Source organism: Cavia porcellus, unplaced genomic scaffold (assembly GCF_034190915.1).
Source record: "Cavia porcellus strain 051 isolate PalLab524CR breed Dunkin Hartley unplaced genomic scaffold, mCavPor4.1 scaffold_28, whole genome shotgun sequence".
Lineage (NCBI taxonomy): Eukaryota > Metazoa > Chordata > Mammalia > Rodentia > Caviidae > Cavia > Cavia porcellus.
The window spans coordinates 36036279-36054062 of NW_026947511.1; the positions used below are offsets into that span (position 1 = coordinate 36036279).

Sequence of the window (17784 nt, forward strand, 5' to 3'; positions counted from 1 at the left end):
TCATGGTTTAAGGGAGTTCAGTCGATGGTCAGCTGGCTCCAAGGCAGGAACATCACAGTGGAAAGATGTAATGGAACAGAGCTGCTTAGTTCATGGTGGACATGAAACAGAGCAGCAAAACAGCCACACCTCCACAACCCACCAACCCTCCAACACTCAGAAGAATGTTCCAGCATTCCCTAGGCAGCTCCCAAACCCAGATGGTAACATTGCCCAAACCACTCATGTTAACACCATCAAGCTTAACCACAGTACCTACCTCAAAGGGAACATACAGGGCAAAAGTTTCAGGATTCAGGAGAACCTGGAAAAATCTGAAAACCTGTTCTGTCCAGCAGTCCTGTGCTAGGAGGTCATGAGCAGCTTCAAGGAGCTTTCCACCACTGCATGTCCACAGCACTTTTTGTATCCTGCCTCCCACCCAGCTCCCAGGATCGTAACTAATCACTTACAGAACTGTCACTGCCACAGGAGAGGGCTTGTGTCTTCTCACTGTCCCTAATAAGACAATTCCCACATTTCATATTTCAGTCACTGCTAATCAAAATCTTTGCATTTTCTCATCACACCACGCACAGGACCACTGAAGCAAAGAGAAGAAGGTGACTCATCCAAGGTTGCCCAGGTGGTGAGGAGCAGAGCGGGGTCTCAGAGCCAGGTCTGGTGGCTCAGAGGTCAGAGCCCTCCTATCTAATAGCTTTTCACATTTCCAACACTTACTTGAGCCCTGAGAGTAGAAGGGGGTGAGGCTCAGCACTTCTTACACATTGGAGGAACTGCACACAACCTTCATGGATTCTCATGGCATGCACAAAGCTATGATACTGGATAGAAACAAGCCAATGCCATGATTTTGGGTTCTCATAGCCCCATCTGCTTGGGGAAGTCTGATGCGCTGGTCCTTTTGGTTTGGGAAGGGTTCTGGTATTTTCAGTGGGGAGATGTAGCAGACAAGGTAGAGCTCCCTGGGGAATGTTTCTGCACTGCATCTCAGATGAGGGGCGAATGAACATTCTAGAACAAAAACATCCTGGCCAGCACAAAAACTCTGAGAGGTAGTGGGCCAAGGACTTAGGGTCCCATTTAACAGGTGACAACATTCAGATTCCCAGAGTCCAGGACAGGCATGGGGTCACTTAGAGAGGGAGGAACTGACATCAGCTGTCTCAGTGCCCATGATGAATTTGGAGGTTGTTGCAAGTCCCCTGCTACCAACCCCCGCCAAAGAGACCGGTTCTGAGCACCAAGCCCTGTAGAGACCAAAATGAAGCCTCCAGAGCCTTCACTGCCTCCCCCCAGCATCCATTCCCACTTCTGTATGCAGCTGGCTGGTATCAGACCTTATGCACTGAATAGACTCCACAAACCATGCTTTGCACTAGAAAAGAGGGGCTTGGTAGCCCATGCGTCTTCTTGGTGACACCCAGGGGGTGACATTGCGCAGGCATGGAGTTCCCTGAGGAATGCAGCTCTCAGGTGCTCCTCCTGACTAGGAAGTATCTGGAAAGTCTCCCACCCATGCTCTTGGGTGGTATGGTTGGAGGCATGAGCTGGCACAGATTTCAAGTATGGCAGAGGCATCCTAGCACCAGCCTGCAAGCAAGAGCCCTCTTAGGCTTTGACCTTGGGCCTTCCACAGATCTTTGAGCCTCTGTGTCTTCATTTGTGAAAGAGGCGCACACTGCCTGCCCACCTGGGGTAAGCGCTCATCTCCAGAGATCAAACCACGATGCTGCACATTGCATAGGCTTTATTATCACTATGCCTTGGCTGTGCCTGGCACCCCTCTCTGTAACCAGCCCCTGGCACCACTCCTGAGGACTCAGTGCCCAGGGTCAGTTCTTGAGTCTGCAGATCTGCAGTCCATGCCTGGCTGGAGAAAACCCTGAGAGCCAGCCCACATGCATGACCAAGCGTGGTTGCCTGTGGCAACTAGAATCAGATGGCACCTGGAAGACAAGGTCAAGTCTCAGATGAGAAGGCAGCTGAGCAATGTCTTGGGAGCGGCAGTGAGCATCAAAGAGGGGGAACCAAGGCTGGGGTCAGGCGATCAGGCCTGTGGGGACCCCACCAGCAAGGGGTAAAGCCAGCAGCCAAGGATGAGGCAGGAACCAGACCCTTGTTGGGCAGAGCCAGCTATTGCCAAGCCTGGAGGCCACCACCTACAGGACAGAGACCAAGCCCTAGAGGACCGTGCTCCCCAAGCCCAAGTGGGACACTGTGACCAACAGCAGGCCCAGCCCCATACTCTGCAGCCAGCCCAGGGAGACAGCGCTGTCTGAAGCACTTTGTGCACGCACTTAACGTGTATCGTTTGATCTGAGAAAAGAACATGCTTAGAGCATGTGTGAATCCATAGGGGTGTATGAAGATACATAAAGTATCACAATAAAATGTAGCTTAGAATTAGACAGAAAAATAAGAAGTAAAATGGAGGAAAGGATATATTTAAGGGACTCACTAGAAATCTGGTGAGTTAAAAAAATGAAGATTATAAAATCTTAAATGTGATTTCAAAGAGTTAAACTTTTAGAGCTGAGCTTCCTGGTGGCAAGTGCACAGGGGAAACCTGGTCTGTTATACAATGTCTGTGACATAAATAAAAATAGAAAGCCCAGTGCCTACAAAAATCATAACAGGCTTGGCTGTTGGTCTCAGAATAGACACTGTGACAAGTGTCATGGCGATGTTCTACGGGAATGATATGACACAGTTCAGCAGAAGTAGCTAACATGCTAAGGAAGGTGTCCTTTTCTCCTAGCTTAAGGCATGGGCAGATGAGGCTGGTTGTTTTAAACATAAAGCATTCTTGCTATTTATCAAAAATTCATCTCACTGCCTGTCCTTGAAGCAACGGTTTGCATTGGGAGGGTAAGCCCAGTCAGCTTTCCAGAGAAGGGAAAAAGATGGTGAAAAGGAGTCCATGAGATCTGAGGGACCCTGAGATCCATGTTTCCAGCTGCTCTTAATGAACTTTGACCTTGTGACACTGCAATCCACAATTCGACCCCAGTCCTGGTCACCCCTTGCTATATCATAAATCACTTATTCATCAGCACCAAAAAGTCTTATGGTGCGTCCAGATTCTACAGGTCATTATGGGGACAGCATGGCAAGGGCACTGTGGCTTTGTGGCTTCTAGAGTCTCAGCTAGAGAAACTTGAGCAGCTAAGGAGACTAGGTGACCACTGGGACCAAGGGCCCCAGGAGCTGCCATGGTCTCTGTGCGCTGGCATCTTACCAGCTTGGTGACCGTGAGAAAGCAGGCTTTCCAGCTCACGCAACCCTCAGTGTTCCAGTAGGTGATGCAGAAATCTTTAGTGGCTTCAGGTCTCTTCGGCAACACTCTATAGGATGAAGAAGTCACAGATCTGCTCCAATCCAAAGGGAGGGGACTGAGACCTAACCTCCTCGTGGGAAGAGCGTCAAGGAATTTACGGCCAAAGTTTGCCCAGCTGACTGGCAGGGGTGCCTAGCAGGGACCCATGCTTCTATGGACATTTAGAGAAAGCCAATAAAAATCACACCAGAGTTCAGCCAGACTTCTGCTGCATGCATGCCTGGCTCTGTGCCCACCTGTGACTGTGGCATCCTCCCCTGATGAGGTAAAGTGGGACTAGGGGCTCCCACAGGCCACCTCAGGTCCTGTCTCTGCTTGGCAGGGGGACCTCTGTGGACCGTGTAGCACCTGGGAGCCTTGAGCTCCATTCTGGAGAGGAAGCGAGGAGAGAATGCTGGTGAAGCCCAAGTACCAGCAGGTTCTCAGTTTCCTTCCGGAGACCGGGGAGGGTGGGGCAGGGTGCCACATACAGGCGGATCTGAGAACCTGACTCACTGGGTTCTCTCCGAGTTCCACTGTGTGGCATGTCTGCACTTGAAGCTACAGCAAGCATCTCTCAGGCCTGTGCTCCCTGCTCTAATTACAGCTTTCTGGACACATTTCCTGCTTGGGAGCTGGCAGGGTCCCCTCAGAGAATCCACAGATAACGAGCAGCTGGCTGCAGGGCCTCTATCCTCCACGGGGCGCAGATCCAGGAGCAGGCCTGAGCAGGCCCAGCTCTGAGGGCAGGAGTCCTCCAAGGCCACCTGGTCCCAGTCCTCCCTGCCTGCACTCACACGAGACCATAGTCTCTGCTTGCATGGCTCCTGTGACAGGAAGATAACCCTCTCATAGGCAGCCTGCTCATCTGTATCAGCACAAATCACTAAAGTTTTCTGAAACAGGCCTGTCCTTCCATCTTAGCTGTCAATTCCCAGTCCTCCAGGAAGAAAGCGGCATAGAACAGAAGCAAATGTGCAGCCTCTGGGTTTGCAAGAAACTGGCTTTGCTTCAAGTCTTGCCTCTGCCCTTTGCAGGCTCTGCAGTTTTGATTTCTTTGAGCCTCAGTTTTCCCATCTGTAAAATAATAATGCTCAGTACAAAGGAGGTTGGGAGGATGTAAACACTGGGCTCACAACCCATGTCAGGAGTGTGCTGTTTCCTCTTACGCCCCCTTGGACACACTGAACTAGGGTGGCGTCTTTAGGCTTGGTGAACAGTGACATGCTCAGACACTCGCAAGTGATGGGCCTGAAGAACCAGTGGTACTTTGGCAATCAAGCAGGTAGGTTATCTCCTCGGCCACCTGGTGGCACCTCATGGCAAGCGAGAGAGGCCAAGCTTTCTCATGTCAGTTTCAAGGCACAACTGGATGGATGGATGGATGGATGGATGGATGGATGGATGGATGGATGATGGATGGGTGAGTGGGTGGAAGAATAAATGGGTGTGTGGGTAAATGGGTGAGTGGATGGATGGATAGATGAGTAGATGAGTGAATGGGTGTGTAAATAGGTGGGTGGAAGAATGGGTATATGGATGGGTGGATGGATGGATGGATGGATGGATGGATGGATGGGTGGGTGGATAGATGGATGGACAGATGGGTGGGTGGATGAATGGATAATGTGGAAGGATGAGTGGCTATGCACATGAATAGGTGAATGAATGGATGAGTGGATAAGTGACTGAGTGGATGGATGGGTATGTAGATGGGTGAATGAGCAGATGGATAGACAGGCAGTTGAGTAGATGGGTGAACAGATGGATGGGTGGATGGGTGAACAAGTAAAGATTTAATAGGTTTCCAACTACCATCAGGAAACACCCAATCCCTTTTAATTCCAGCCCTACCGAATACCATATTTTGGTTGGGAAACAGTGTGAAGCAGTGATGTTTACACTTACATAAGCAGTAGCAGAGGGCTTGTAAAACAGACTGCTGGGTCCCATCTGCAGAGATTTTGACTCAGGGCCAGGTGGAGGGTGGCCCTAAGACTGCATTTCTAACCAGCTTCCGGTTGCAGTTGTGGCTGCTACTCTGCAAGCCGCATCTGAGTCATTCTTGGAGGAAAGCAGAACAGCTGGCTTCCAAGAGTCCTTTCCAAACAAGCCCACAGCCAAGGTGGGGTTGCGTGGCCGAGGAGAGGTCATCAGGAGGGGGGAGAAAAATGCCTCCCCAGCCCTGGTCATCATCCTTGCTGCTACCTCTGCAATCTGCTGTCCGTCTGCAGCCCGGGCTCTCATAAAAGTCTCTATAAAACCACAATAGCTTCACTGTAGGCAGAGATTCGATCGGTGAGATACCACCTTCCTATGGGAATTCAGGTGGCACAGGACTCTCACTAAGTAGGACAAGTTCTCATTTACTTCAAGACTTACAGACTTGCAGCAGGGAGAAACCCTGGGAAGAAGAAAGTCCCCTGGTTTCCCAGGTGTACACACATAGGCACGCATACACATGCATGTGTACTCATGCACTCACACACACACAGAGGGGCCCTCTCCAGACACCTATTGGGTCTTCCTCACGGTCAGTCCCACGGATGGTGGTCCCTTGGCTCAGGATTCAGCTGAGGCACTAATTTGCTGTGTGGCCTTAAACATATGCCCTCTCTTCTCTGTTCTACATTTTCCTGCCTGTAGAACAAGGTAGTTGGTAACCCTGGTGCCGCATCCTCTTATCATTTTGCCTTTACCACAACCATACCAAGAAACCAGGATCCATCATCTGTGCCTTACAGTCAAGGAAACTGAGGCACATAGTGAGCTGAAGAGCTGGATTCAGGGATTCAGCAGCTAGTGGTTTCACAGACCATCGCACATCCTGCGCTGAGACCTCCACCCTAGCCAAGGCTGAGCCTCCCAGCTCTCTTCTAGACTGAGGATTGTTCCTTCTGAGAACTGCTTTTCCCCTCCAAGACCACACCAGCAAGGACATGGACAGATAGGACAGGCCATCATAAAGACTATCCTCCACACCCTCGGCCCAGATGGGGGTCCAGGCAGGGCCAGAGAGAGGCAATCCCAGGCCAGGCTTCAGAGGTGACCACAGATCACCTCTGGGGTTCTGGTAGTGCTTCTCCTGTCCATCCCCACCATCTGCTCAACAATATCCCCCACCCCATGCTCGTAGGAGCCCCAAACACTAACACAGCACATCTCCAAGAAGAGACAGGTCAGCTCTGTGCACCTATCCAGGATGTTTTCCTCCAGGAGCTACAAGGACACTATTTTAACTAACACATGGGCAGCTTAGTGTCACTACAGAAAATCAACTTTGTTTTGCGCTCCTTCACGCAAGTGCACCTGAGGACACCCTAGTGACTCCGTAATGAAGACAGCACGAATGAAGGGGTGGATTGAGCAGTCTCCTCCTAACTGATTCGCTGCAGGGATTCCACAAACATAAACTGAAGCTGCTCTCCTGCTTAAGTACCTTCATTTTAGAAAAGTTGTTTTTTACACCAGCTACATTGTCTGTGTTAATATGGGGTGGCATGCCCTTGTTAGTTTTTAATTAATAGTAAATGTACAATTTCTCCATTTTGATTTCTTGTCTTTTTGGTACCTGGGATTGAACTCATGACTGCGCACTTGCATGGCAGGCGCTTATTACTCAGTAGGTTTTTAATAGGGAAATACTGAGGCTTAGGAACTGCTGACTGGGAGACCTGCCCAGCTCTTTGCAGCTGATTGGACAAAGGGCTGAGCTCTGACCTTGCAAGGAGACCTGGAGGGAAACCATGGTCCCCAGTGGGGCAGGACAGAAGCATCTATAAGGAGCAGAGGCTGAGGTCCAGCCAGAGACGCCATAAGAAGACAGGAAAGCTAGACTTCATACGGAACCAGGGCCAGGGAGACCAAGGCCCATTCGATGCAGAACCGCATCTCCAGGGATTTTGTGCTGATGCCCGGGCCACACTCCGCTCTCCCTGCAGTCCACTGGTGTGGCTGACCCAGGGCCTCACAGTGGACGTCTCCTCTGCCCTCCAGCCCTGAGTTCAGCTGACCCCTTTGTTCCTTGCCATCATCAGAGCCCAGCCGCCAGCCTTGCCTGCTGCCCTGGCTGTGGGACCTGGGACAGAATGCTGAGAGATGGTTCTCTTGCAGTCATGCAGCCCAGACCAGGGAGGCACCCAGAGGCCTGATATCATCACACAGGGCAGGGCCTGGCCTGTTCCAGCCCTCGACAGGTGCAGCTAATATTAGGATGCTTGGCCCTCCTCAACTGCTACCGTTATTCTTAGTGGTGGTATTAATATCACAGCAGGAAATGGTCTTCAAGGTCACAGAGCTCTAGCACTCTGTTTTATTGAGGGATAAACAGGAAGGCTGGGAGCAGGTCAGAGGCAGAGCTGGAGTCAGAGCCTGTTCTTCTCTCCCACCCAGCAGGGTCCTGGTGAGACTGGCAGCTCCTGGTGGTGTGTGTATGTGTGTGTGTGTGTGTGTGTGTGTGTGTGTGTGTAGCAATGTCCACACCCACACACACAGCCATCCCTTCCTTCTCCCAGCAGTCATTGCTGTGAACAAATCCCGCAGGCCAGGCGTGAGGCCAAGTGCTGTCTGCCCACAACAGGGCTTGGCTCAAAAGTGGTTCAATCGATGTTTATAGATTGATTCTTGGCCTCTCCCATCTGGCCGGACCCTGGGAAATCAGGCTAGGGGTGGGGGTTGGAAAGGGTTTTGTGAGCCAGCCTCTATTACCAAATACAGCCGCTGTGCCCCTTGGCTCCCATGCCCACCGTCTGCTCTGAGTTCCTCTAGGTTGGGCAAGGCCTGATCCTAAGCCCTTGAGCAGGAGAAGAAACAAGACCAGGAGAGCTTTAGCGCCTGCCTCAGGACCCGCAGCCAGGGCTGGTGGACAAGTCTCTCGGCACGAGGTCTAGATTCACACTGTGAGTGGCTCAGGTAAGAGGAGACGTGTCGAAAGTGCCTGAGACTGAGAGTGGACAGCAGGGTCTCAAGGGTCTTTGGGGGCAGAGGGAAGGTAGAGGAGGGGAGTCCCTGTTGCTGAGGGTGTCACAGAAACCCAGCCGTGGAAGGGCCATTCCCACGGAGCAGCTCTGGTCTCTGATCCTTCACACCTGGGGAGAGGGGGCCATTGTTATGGTTGATTAATTATATCAACTTGAGAAGTCTAAGACCTTAACTAAGTAACTCCGTAGTTCCGCATCCCAGAGTATAAGGACATGCCCATACTCCTCTAGGATGTTGTTCATTGTGTCAACTTGAGAACTGTAGAAGCTTAAGTGACTCAGCAGGGGCCCAGGGTCTTCACTTTATCAACATCCTGAGCCTGTACAAGAGGAGTGCATCAAGATGGTGTGAGTGCTATACCTACCGGAGGGTGGGCAGACTGCCTACCATATAAGGGAGGAAAAGAAACTTGTTCCCCACTTATGCTCTTGTTGCTTTTTCTGTCTTCTGCCACCTTGAAGTGTTGCCCCTGTGCCATGCCATCCTGCCTTGTAGCCAGCTGATTATGGACTGAAACCTCCACAAACAGTGAGCTAAATAAACCTTTCCTTCCTTAATTTTGGGCACTGGGTATTTTGTCTCAGTAAGGAGAGAAATGCAACTAATATAGGCATCCATGCCAGGCAAAACCCTGGACTGATGAAGAGGAAGAAAGGTGAAGCCCCTGGTCTTGTAGAGCCACAGGCCTACAGAAGGCAGGGTGGCGGAGAAGAGGTGGTAGCAGTCCCAGTGCTCAGGGGCAGCTCCTGGGAGGAACTGGAAGGGCAGGTAGAAGGAAAGGGGCACTGATAGATGGTGAGGAATCCGAGGAGGCTGGGTTTGATGTGGGGCACCTCCCACATTCTGTTCCCACCTGCATCTTCCAATCCCTCCTGTCACTAAGTGTCTCTCTAGCCAGGTGCGAGGCTCTCTGCCTATCCAGGGCCTGGCCCCAAACTAGACCCAGTGACTGCTAAGCAGGTGACATGCTGGTTCCATCAAGAGCCTGAGAATGCACAGAGAGGACAACCACCGTCCCTGTGCGCCACATACTGAGCCCTGATTCCTGCTTCCCCAGTGGAAAACAGGGTGCTAAGGGGAGGGACTGGAGTGGGTGCAATCTGATAGCTCAGGTCTCCACCCCTCCACACATATGATTATGACTCCCAGTAGTCATAGTTCTGTGGGCAGCAGAGGCCAGAAAGCCCCTGACACCCACCAGGATAAGGCTATAAGCTGACCCTTGGCTCCCACTCCATCCAGGCTTCTCTGGCCTCAATTGGTAGCGCTGGACTTGGGGACAATGCTTTCCCAGGCTTCAGGAAGGGTCCAAACTACTGGGTCATCACTGCCCCAGGACAGCAGCTCTTACATGCATCCTCGGTCTAGCTTCCTCAACACCCCCAAACAAATCGGTTAGCAGATGCTTCTGAAGTCGCTGAGGTCCAGGATAAGGTCTGTGCCTTCCCAGCCACACAGACCTGTGCACGCGTGCACATGCCCACACACTCAGCATGGCGCTCCCGTAGGCAGGCTCTGCTGCAGGGAGGCCAGGAGCAGCAGGCCACAGCAGGGCCCCTAACAAAGGCGGGGCACTGGCAGCCGGAGGAGGGGGAGGACAGGAGGGATGTGGCTGGGAGCCTAACAGGCCACCAGCAGCCGCAGCATCTGCTTTTTCTCACCTCTAAAGGGAATCGATTTGTCTCTGACTGATCTCCCTGACGTCTACTTTTCCTCTCCGCCTGCCTGGCTGTCAGCTCAGGCACTGTGCACAGGGAGAGGAGGAAGCACCCGCTGCCCGTCACCCTCCCCACACTGCTCACTCCCTCGCATGCACACCCCGTGTTGCCCTTATGCTCACACCCCATAGAGAGGTCTGCCTGCACCCCAGCTGTCAGGAGCAGACCCTGCAAGTAATACACACACACACACACACACACACACACACACACACACACACACACCACATGATGCAAACACCCCACACACACAGGCAGACCTGCTCATGCAGTACAAATACACACATATATACAATACAAACATACACCAATGGACACACACTGGCCTGGAAGCTCACTCACATTCCCAGGCACCAGAAAAGGCTCACCCAGCTGCCCCCACACTCACCCCACACACACATACTACACTGCCATTCTCAGACAACAAATGGCATGTACATACATGCTCCTCACAATCGCAGAGGGCACAAATGCAGAGGGCACACAGCCACATGGCTACCCCTATTTGTACCCTATGCACACCACACACACACACTGATTCTCTCCAGCATTGCCATAACTCCCAGGACACCCCATGATCACCCTCCTGGGGGAGTCACTGATGCATGTATACTACATATGGGCTCCCATTCTGGCCTGCACTTCGGCCTCACATGCTCTTTGCAGGCCCCATGGTGCCCCATGCTCTTTGTGGATCCAAATCCTGAGTTCTCCTGGCCCCCCACTGTGGCAATGTCACCTACATGCTGCTTATCCCTTTACTCAGTAGATCATCTTGTGGGGAGCAGATGGCCTGGACCTGATGTGCACCCCAGGTCTCCAAACTCTGAGTGGAGGAGCCCTGGTATGGGTGAAGAAAAGGGTATACTAGCCAGCCGAGGTTTACAAGGTGCTTTTTGTCTCGCCAGCTTATCTCAGAGTGGCCTTGGTTCCAGTGACAGAGGGTATAAACAAGGATGTCAAATCTTCAACATCACCAGAACTGCTTGGTCACTAGCTTCCCACACTCCAGAGGACCCTGGCCAATCAACAACAACAACAATGACAACAGCAAACAGAGCAATAATAATACAAATGACCATCACTGTGTCCCTGGTAACACTGCATTGAATCCTGGGAGCATCACCCCAGCTTGGCATTATTCCCATCTCGAGGATGAGGAAGCTGAGGCCTGAATCGGGAAAGGGACTTATCCAGGGTCCGATATGGCCAGGAAATTTAGACCTCTGGCTGCAACCCAGACATCCTGGTTGCATGCCAAAAATTCAAACCGAACCAACCTCCTGCAGACAATGGTCCATCTGTCCTCAGAAACCTCATCTGGCCATCCACACAGGTACTGCCTGCCTTGGGGACATGAAGGAAGCTCTCAGTGGGTGCTGGTGAGACTGTGCAGAGCGTATGGAGGGAAGTGTGACTGTCAGGGCGTGGGCCAGGTGTTCACAAGGAGGTGGGCAGGTGCTAGAGGGGTGCATGACTGTGTGGGTATGAGGGAGCTGTGTGCAGGGCCTGGGCTGCTACCCGATGCAGAAACATGAAACGCTAAGGACAGAAGAGACTGCAGGGAAGAAGTGATGCATGTGCCCAGAGATGTGCACACTGGTGTGTGAGCATGACACAGGTACCCACTCTGGGTGAGCGTCAGGTTCCCCTCTCCAACCCCGTCTCTGGATCCCTGCCCTCCCCCGGACTTTATCTGGCTGGGCAGCCCTGCTCTCTGCACAGCAGCAGATAATTGATTAATAGAACTGGTCCTTGGCTCTTCAAGGTCTGGCTACAGATAAGAGGAGACGCAAGTACCAGCCAGAGGGGGTACTGCAGATTCCAGGGCTGAGCTCTGAGGCCAAAGGCCATAGGCACCCCTATCCCAGCCCTCAGCTCTCCCTCTGATGCCAGGGTTCCCCCTGTTGCCAGAGCAACACGTGCCAGGAAGAGGCAACACCATTAGTCTCTAGAGGACATGGACAGACAAACAAATTAATAGCTTAGTGTCCCCCCCCTCCCCACACCCACTCATCCCAGCTCAGCACCTATTGGGTAGTCAGCGGGGGGTGACTCCTAGAGCCCCAGAGGCTGATAAATACAGGGCCTGCCTCAGCGACATCACAGCCCTGGCGGCCTCTAAGGACATCCTCCAGGCCAGCAAGACAGATGGAATCTCAAAGGCCCAGTCCCTGAGGGGAGGCCATCACTCAGATCTGCCATTATTTGGGGCCAGGACTGCTGGCTGCTGCCAGCAGGAGAGGTTGGGGGGAATGGACAGACAGAACCATCCAGGAACAGCAGTGACAGGAAATGCTCCCCACCGCAGATTTTTGGTTGTCAGGACACTGTGCTGATGTACGGTTAGAGCGAGTGCCACCCTACCTGTCAACAGCCCTGCGGGACAAGTACTGTCACCATCTCATCTGTAAGAGCTCAGAGAAATCAGGAAAGGGGACAGATGGAGCTTTAGACAGTCACAGTCCTGGCCTTTAGGGTAGGAGAGGAAAAAGCCAGTGGAGAACACACAGCTCCTCCCAGGGCTCCTTTCAAGCTGCCATAGCACCCCCAGGACTAACTCCAGGATGGCTAGGGCCCAGGGCAAGCAGGTTAGGTGGAAGATGGGGGGACCCTGGCTCGTATCCCAGGGGATAGGTCACATAGCCACACCTCCTACAGCCATGAAGCAGCGATGGCCTGCTGGTCTCCGTGGAACAGTACTGCCCCAATCTGCCAGGCAGTACTTCTAGAACATTCTCACCATCCTGGCATGGCCCAAGCATGGCATGCCCTGCAGCCTCCTTTAGCTGGGCCTACTCTAGACTGATCATTAGGATTTCTCTTAATGCCAGGGGTAGAACACCAGACCTCAAGCATGCTAAGCCCATGTTCTACTGCCCTGGAATGGCAATATATGGTGAAATAGCAAATCCAGGGTCAAAGAGGCAGCAGACCTCATTTTACCCGTAGAGAAACTGAGGCCAGAATGAGCTAACATGATGTTGGTTGCAGAGCTGGTCCACGCAGGCTGGAATTTGGGCTCACACATTCTGAAGTGTACCTGGACCTTGTGGAGAGTGGGGCCAAAGCCACCAAACATATGTAAAGCATAATTCAGATTTCCAACCTCTCCTCCTCCTCCTGCTCCATCCACTTCTGCCCCATTTTCCTCGCTTCCATCCTATCCCAGCACCTGTCTCCTCCTCCTGCTCTTCCCCGTCCTTTTTCATCTTCATTTTGTCTTTGTTCTTTTTGCTGTTCCTCCTTCTTCCTTGCACATTCTCTTGCTTAAGAGCAGCATCAAAATGTCCTCTGGTTTCAGATTAAACAAGATCTCTCTATGAGGAAGATCTCAGTGTCCCTACTCTTTGTTTGCAGTAGACAGAATAATGGCCCCAAACAGGGACCCTTCCCTCCTTGAGATCCAGGAAGTATTAGGTTATGGGAAAAGGGGAACTAAGGCCAGCTGGCCTTGACATGAAGAGAGTGTCCCATAATGAGGGCCCAACATCATCCCAGGATACACAAGAGGTGGCAGCATGGGAGGGACTCAGTCTAACAATGCTGACTTTGAAGAAATAAAAGGGACATCCAGTTGAGGAATGCAGCAGCCTCCAGACACTAGAAAAAGCAAAGAACCAGATTTTCTCTTAGAGTTTCAGAAAGAAAACAGCCTGCACAACACCTTGATTTTAACCTCATGAGACCCACTTTGGAATTCTGATCGAGATCTCCTCTGCTTTATCTTTGTAGTCCACAGCTTTACTAAGAGCTTCCTTTCTGGGCAACTCACAGCATTTTAAATCATTCTGCTGTATTCTTTGCTCTTGATTCTCCTGGAGAAGCTTATCATGCTTGATATGAATTCAGTTGTTCTCATCATCAGAGGAGCTTGTCCTTGCTGTCGCTGAGGATGGCTGCAGTTCTTTTCAAGAGATCTCTGGTTCTTACTTTGAACATTCCTTACTAGCTGTATTGTAGATCCCTCAGCCTGCCAGCTCAGATCTTTCACCACGCTGACACAGACTTTCTAGCTTCCACTGCTGATTTCTGGGCCTTCCCAGTACAGATCATTGGTACAGACTTGCATGGGACATTGCCATGGGCTCTAGACTTCTAGCTGAACTCATGGAGGACATTGTCATGGGCTCTAGGTCTTCAGTTGGCCTCCTGCAGGACATTACTATGGGATCTAGGCCCTCAGCTAGATTTTTTGGGTCTCTAGTGTATGGACAGATCTCTGGCACTCTGCATTTAACTCTGTGGGTAAATATTATTAAATAATCCTATAAATTATGTATCTTGTATTAAATCTATTCCCTTAAAGCTCTTGACTACAACAAATTTGGTGCCAGAGAAGTAGTGTTGTTGCTGTGACTATACTTGGCCATGTGGTTCAGGAGCCTTTGGGAATGGTTTATGGGAAGTGTTTGGAATGATTTGGAGATCCCAGGTGAAAAAGTAGAGATATTATGCCTTAGGCTCTCCTGTATGGGAGACTCTGACCAGAGCTCAGAAGACCAGAAAGACAGTAAAGACCAGGCTCTGGAGATTTCTGCTTCGAAGAAGGACTCCAGATAATGTATAGTATGGCTTGGCAGAAAGTTTGTCTGCATTTTACTTGTGTCCAGACACTTTGCCTGAGACTGAGATGCAGGACAGTGAACTAATTATTCCTATAGAAGAAATTTCAAGGCAATTGAATGTTGAAGGAGTAGCATGGCTACTGTTGGAAGTTTTTACCCAAATCTGTATTGAGAATCAAGATGAAAGAGCACAGTAGAATGATTTAAAACAGTGTGAGTTTGGTGAGAAAGGAAGACAAAGCTGTGGACAAGAAAGATAAAGGACATAATTTAATTGCTGAGAAGGAACAGGAGAATAGAAAAGATGGCCTGAAGGCATCACAAGAGGCAACAGGACTTCACCCTTTGCAGTATCAAAGTTGCAAAAGTGAAAGACTTCGCTTTGAGAAGAGATCCCAAGAGCACCATGTTCCACAATGGCAGCAGCATAGAGAATTTGTTTCTCAGAATTGGATTCAGAGTGCTCAGTGATCCAGACACTTGGTTCCAACAACCAAGGAAGAGGGAAGCCTGGCTACTGCTCTTGCAGGCAGCAGATTCTGGCATCTGGTGCTCTTTTTATTCTATTTTATTTTATATATTGGAGACACAGTCTTGCTATGCAGTTCAGGCTGGCCTGGAACTGACTTTGTAGCCCAGGTTGTCTCAAACTTACAACAATTCTCCTGCTTCAGCCTCCCAAGTGCTGGGATTACAAGTATGCACTGCCTCACCCAGCTTGCAGAGCTGGTTTTAAATGTACACAGAATGAAAGAGTTATGGGGTCAGGCAGGCTTCCACTCATATTTCAGAAGGAGGCTTTGGAAGTGAGGCAGTGTGCCCTTAAAAAGGCAGTGTGCAAAACTGGAGTGTGAAGCCAAAAGTTCAGTGGGGACCCCAGAAGAAGCCAGGAGTGTGGATTGTCAGAATAACTGTAAAGAGGGTGCAGATCAGGACCAAGAGAGAAGCCATGGGAGCTACAACCACAGGAAATGCTATAGGGGTGGAGCCATCCAAACTCTCTGGAGTTCACATCTTGCCACTGATTGCCTCAGATGCTGCACGTGGAACTAAATGACTTAATGTTTACCCTGCTGGATTTTGAACTTGCTCTGGTCCCAGTCCTTTGTATCTCTCTATTTGTAACTTTTGGAATGGAAAAGTCTATATTGTATCATTGAATTAGAGATGCTTAACTTTCTTTTCATTTGTACAGGGGCTCATAACTAAGAGTTTGCCTTAAATCCAGAGATTTCAGGATTGAACTTTTCAGCAATGTGAAACCGTTAGGACTGTGGCAACTCTTAGAAATGGACTAAATGCTTTTTGGGTAAAGAAATGTACGTAAGTCTTTGGGGAGTCAGGGATGAAATGTTATGCCTTGCGTCTAGATGTCTCCCTAAAGCCTCACATAGTTTTAGAAGGAGCTATTTCAGAGATAGCTGAATCTAGAGCTTATGATTCATTGACAGTTCAAGGTGCTTGGGTTAAGGGTATAAGGTTGCACCTGCTCTAGGCTGCCCTAGGGTGGGTAGACTGCATAGAACATAAGGGACAGAAAGAGGCTTGCTACCTCCTTCTCTATCATTGTTTTTACTCTCTTCCACTGCTATGAACTATTGTCCTTATGGTATGTACCACTGAGGCTTGGAGCCAATTGATTATGGACTGAAACCTCCACAAACTGTGAGCTATATAAATCTTTCCTTCTTGAACTTTGAGTGTCGAGTATTTTTTCTCAAAATTGAGAGAAAAGTAACTAAGACAGCAGTAAACCTTTTTTTTCAAATTCCATTTTTTGTGGTCATTGGTCTTTGTCTACAGCAAACCAGTGTACCATCCATGTCCCCCAAAGCTAACTCTAAATTATGCCAACTCCATCATTACCACAACTACCCATGTGGGCCTCTAAACTGTCTCCCAGGATTGATTTCCAGTGCATGGCTCTGTCCCTATGAATCTTCCACGCCAGTCACTCTTTCCCTTTCTGTTATTTATAGGCATCGGTCATGGAGTGAGCCCCTCCACGGTCTTTTCTTCCCTTTGCCCAGCATTCCTCAGAATTCAGTTCTGACTGCATCTCCAGAAACATCTTTCAAATCTCATTCCTTGCTCCAAGCTTCCCATTGAGTTGTGGGGCCTACCATGCCCAGGCCAAAGTTCCTGAAGCATAGACTCAGTCTGCCTGCTACTAAAGTGTTTGAGGAGGGCAGCATGGTCTCTGCTGGCTGTGTGGTCTTAGACCCAGGCCCTCTCTAGACCTCTGACACCTATCTATGCAACAGAATGGAGCCCCTTAAGTTCTATGGAAGGCCAACTCCCAAGCACCTGCCTTCTCTCCTTTCTGCTTGTCACCATAAAGAGAGGACAGGGGAGGGGAGAAGGAGAGGGAAGAAGGGAAAGAAGAGGGAGGAGAGGGGAGATCTTCATCCTTACAGAAATTGTATTCAAATGTTTTATTATGTTCTCTGGCTCGGGCAGCACCTTAGTTAATGGTGTGTCAGATGATGGTACAAATTTATAGCTGAAGGTTTACATCACAGACAGCTGGAATGAATGACAATAAATTAATTTAAAGTGCTACCAAAGTGTTCCCCAAAGTATATGTGCTTATGAGCTCTGTGCTAATAATTTATAAATGCATGCCTTTTATAATCCCAGTCTTAAGTCTTGAAAGCAGCTAGTTAAAAAGCAGTCACATGACATAAATTATTTTTATTAATATCACACAAGCATGATTAGGACGGTGGGAATGGTGGTCACCAGTCCATGGCTGCTGCAGGCTTCCTCCTCATCTCTTCTTTCCTCATTTCTGTGCTGAGGGGACAGGGACCTGACAGTCCTAAGCTCTGCTCTGCCTGAGCACACCCTGACCCTACTTTTCTGAAGGAAGAGGGCAGTGAAATTCTCAGCCATTATGGTGTCCCTCCTCTCCAGAGTTTTTGTGACATCTTCCTCCTCCTGAGGCAGAGAATAGCAAACAGTGTTTGTGTGCAGGCAATCAGTACACACATTCATACAGGAGAGGGAGGGAGAAAAAGAGAAAGAACAGAGATCAGAGACGAGGAGAAGAGAAAGGAGAGACAGAGACACAGCAGCCTGGAAGACAGGAGAGAGGGAGAGAGGATGGAGGAGACAAAAAGAAAAGAGGGGAGGGGAGAGGAGAGGAGAATAGGGGAGAGAGATTCACCGAGACTCAGCTGTTTCACCTGTAAAAGGA

At 50.2% G+C, this 17784-nt stretch overlaps 1 long non-coding RNA gene across 3 annotated transcripts; it reads left to right on the plus strand.

The window, feature by feature from the left end:
* Nucleotides 1–7618: 7618 nt before the first annotated feature.
* LOC134473666 (uncharacterized) lies at nt 7619–17116 on the plus strand. Of its 3 annotated transcripts, XR_010044032.1 has the most exons (5): nt 7619–7721; nt 8087–8230; nt 8530–8646; nt 8761–8827; nt 10926–17116. It is a non-coding gene; the product is annotated as an uncharacterized LOC134473666 (long non-coding RNA). The 3 variants fall into 3 exon arrangements; XR_010044033.1 differs by lacking the exon at nt 8530–8646; XR_010044031.1 differs by lacking the exons at nt 8530–8646; nt 8761–8827.
* Nucleotides 17117–17784: the final 668 nt, after the last annotated feature.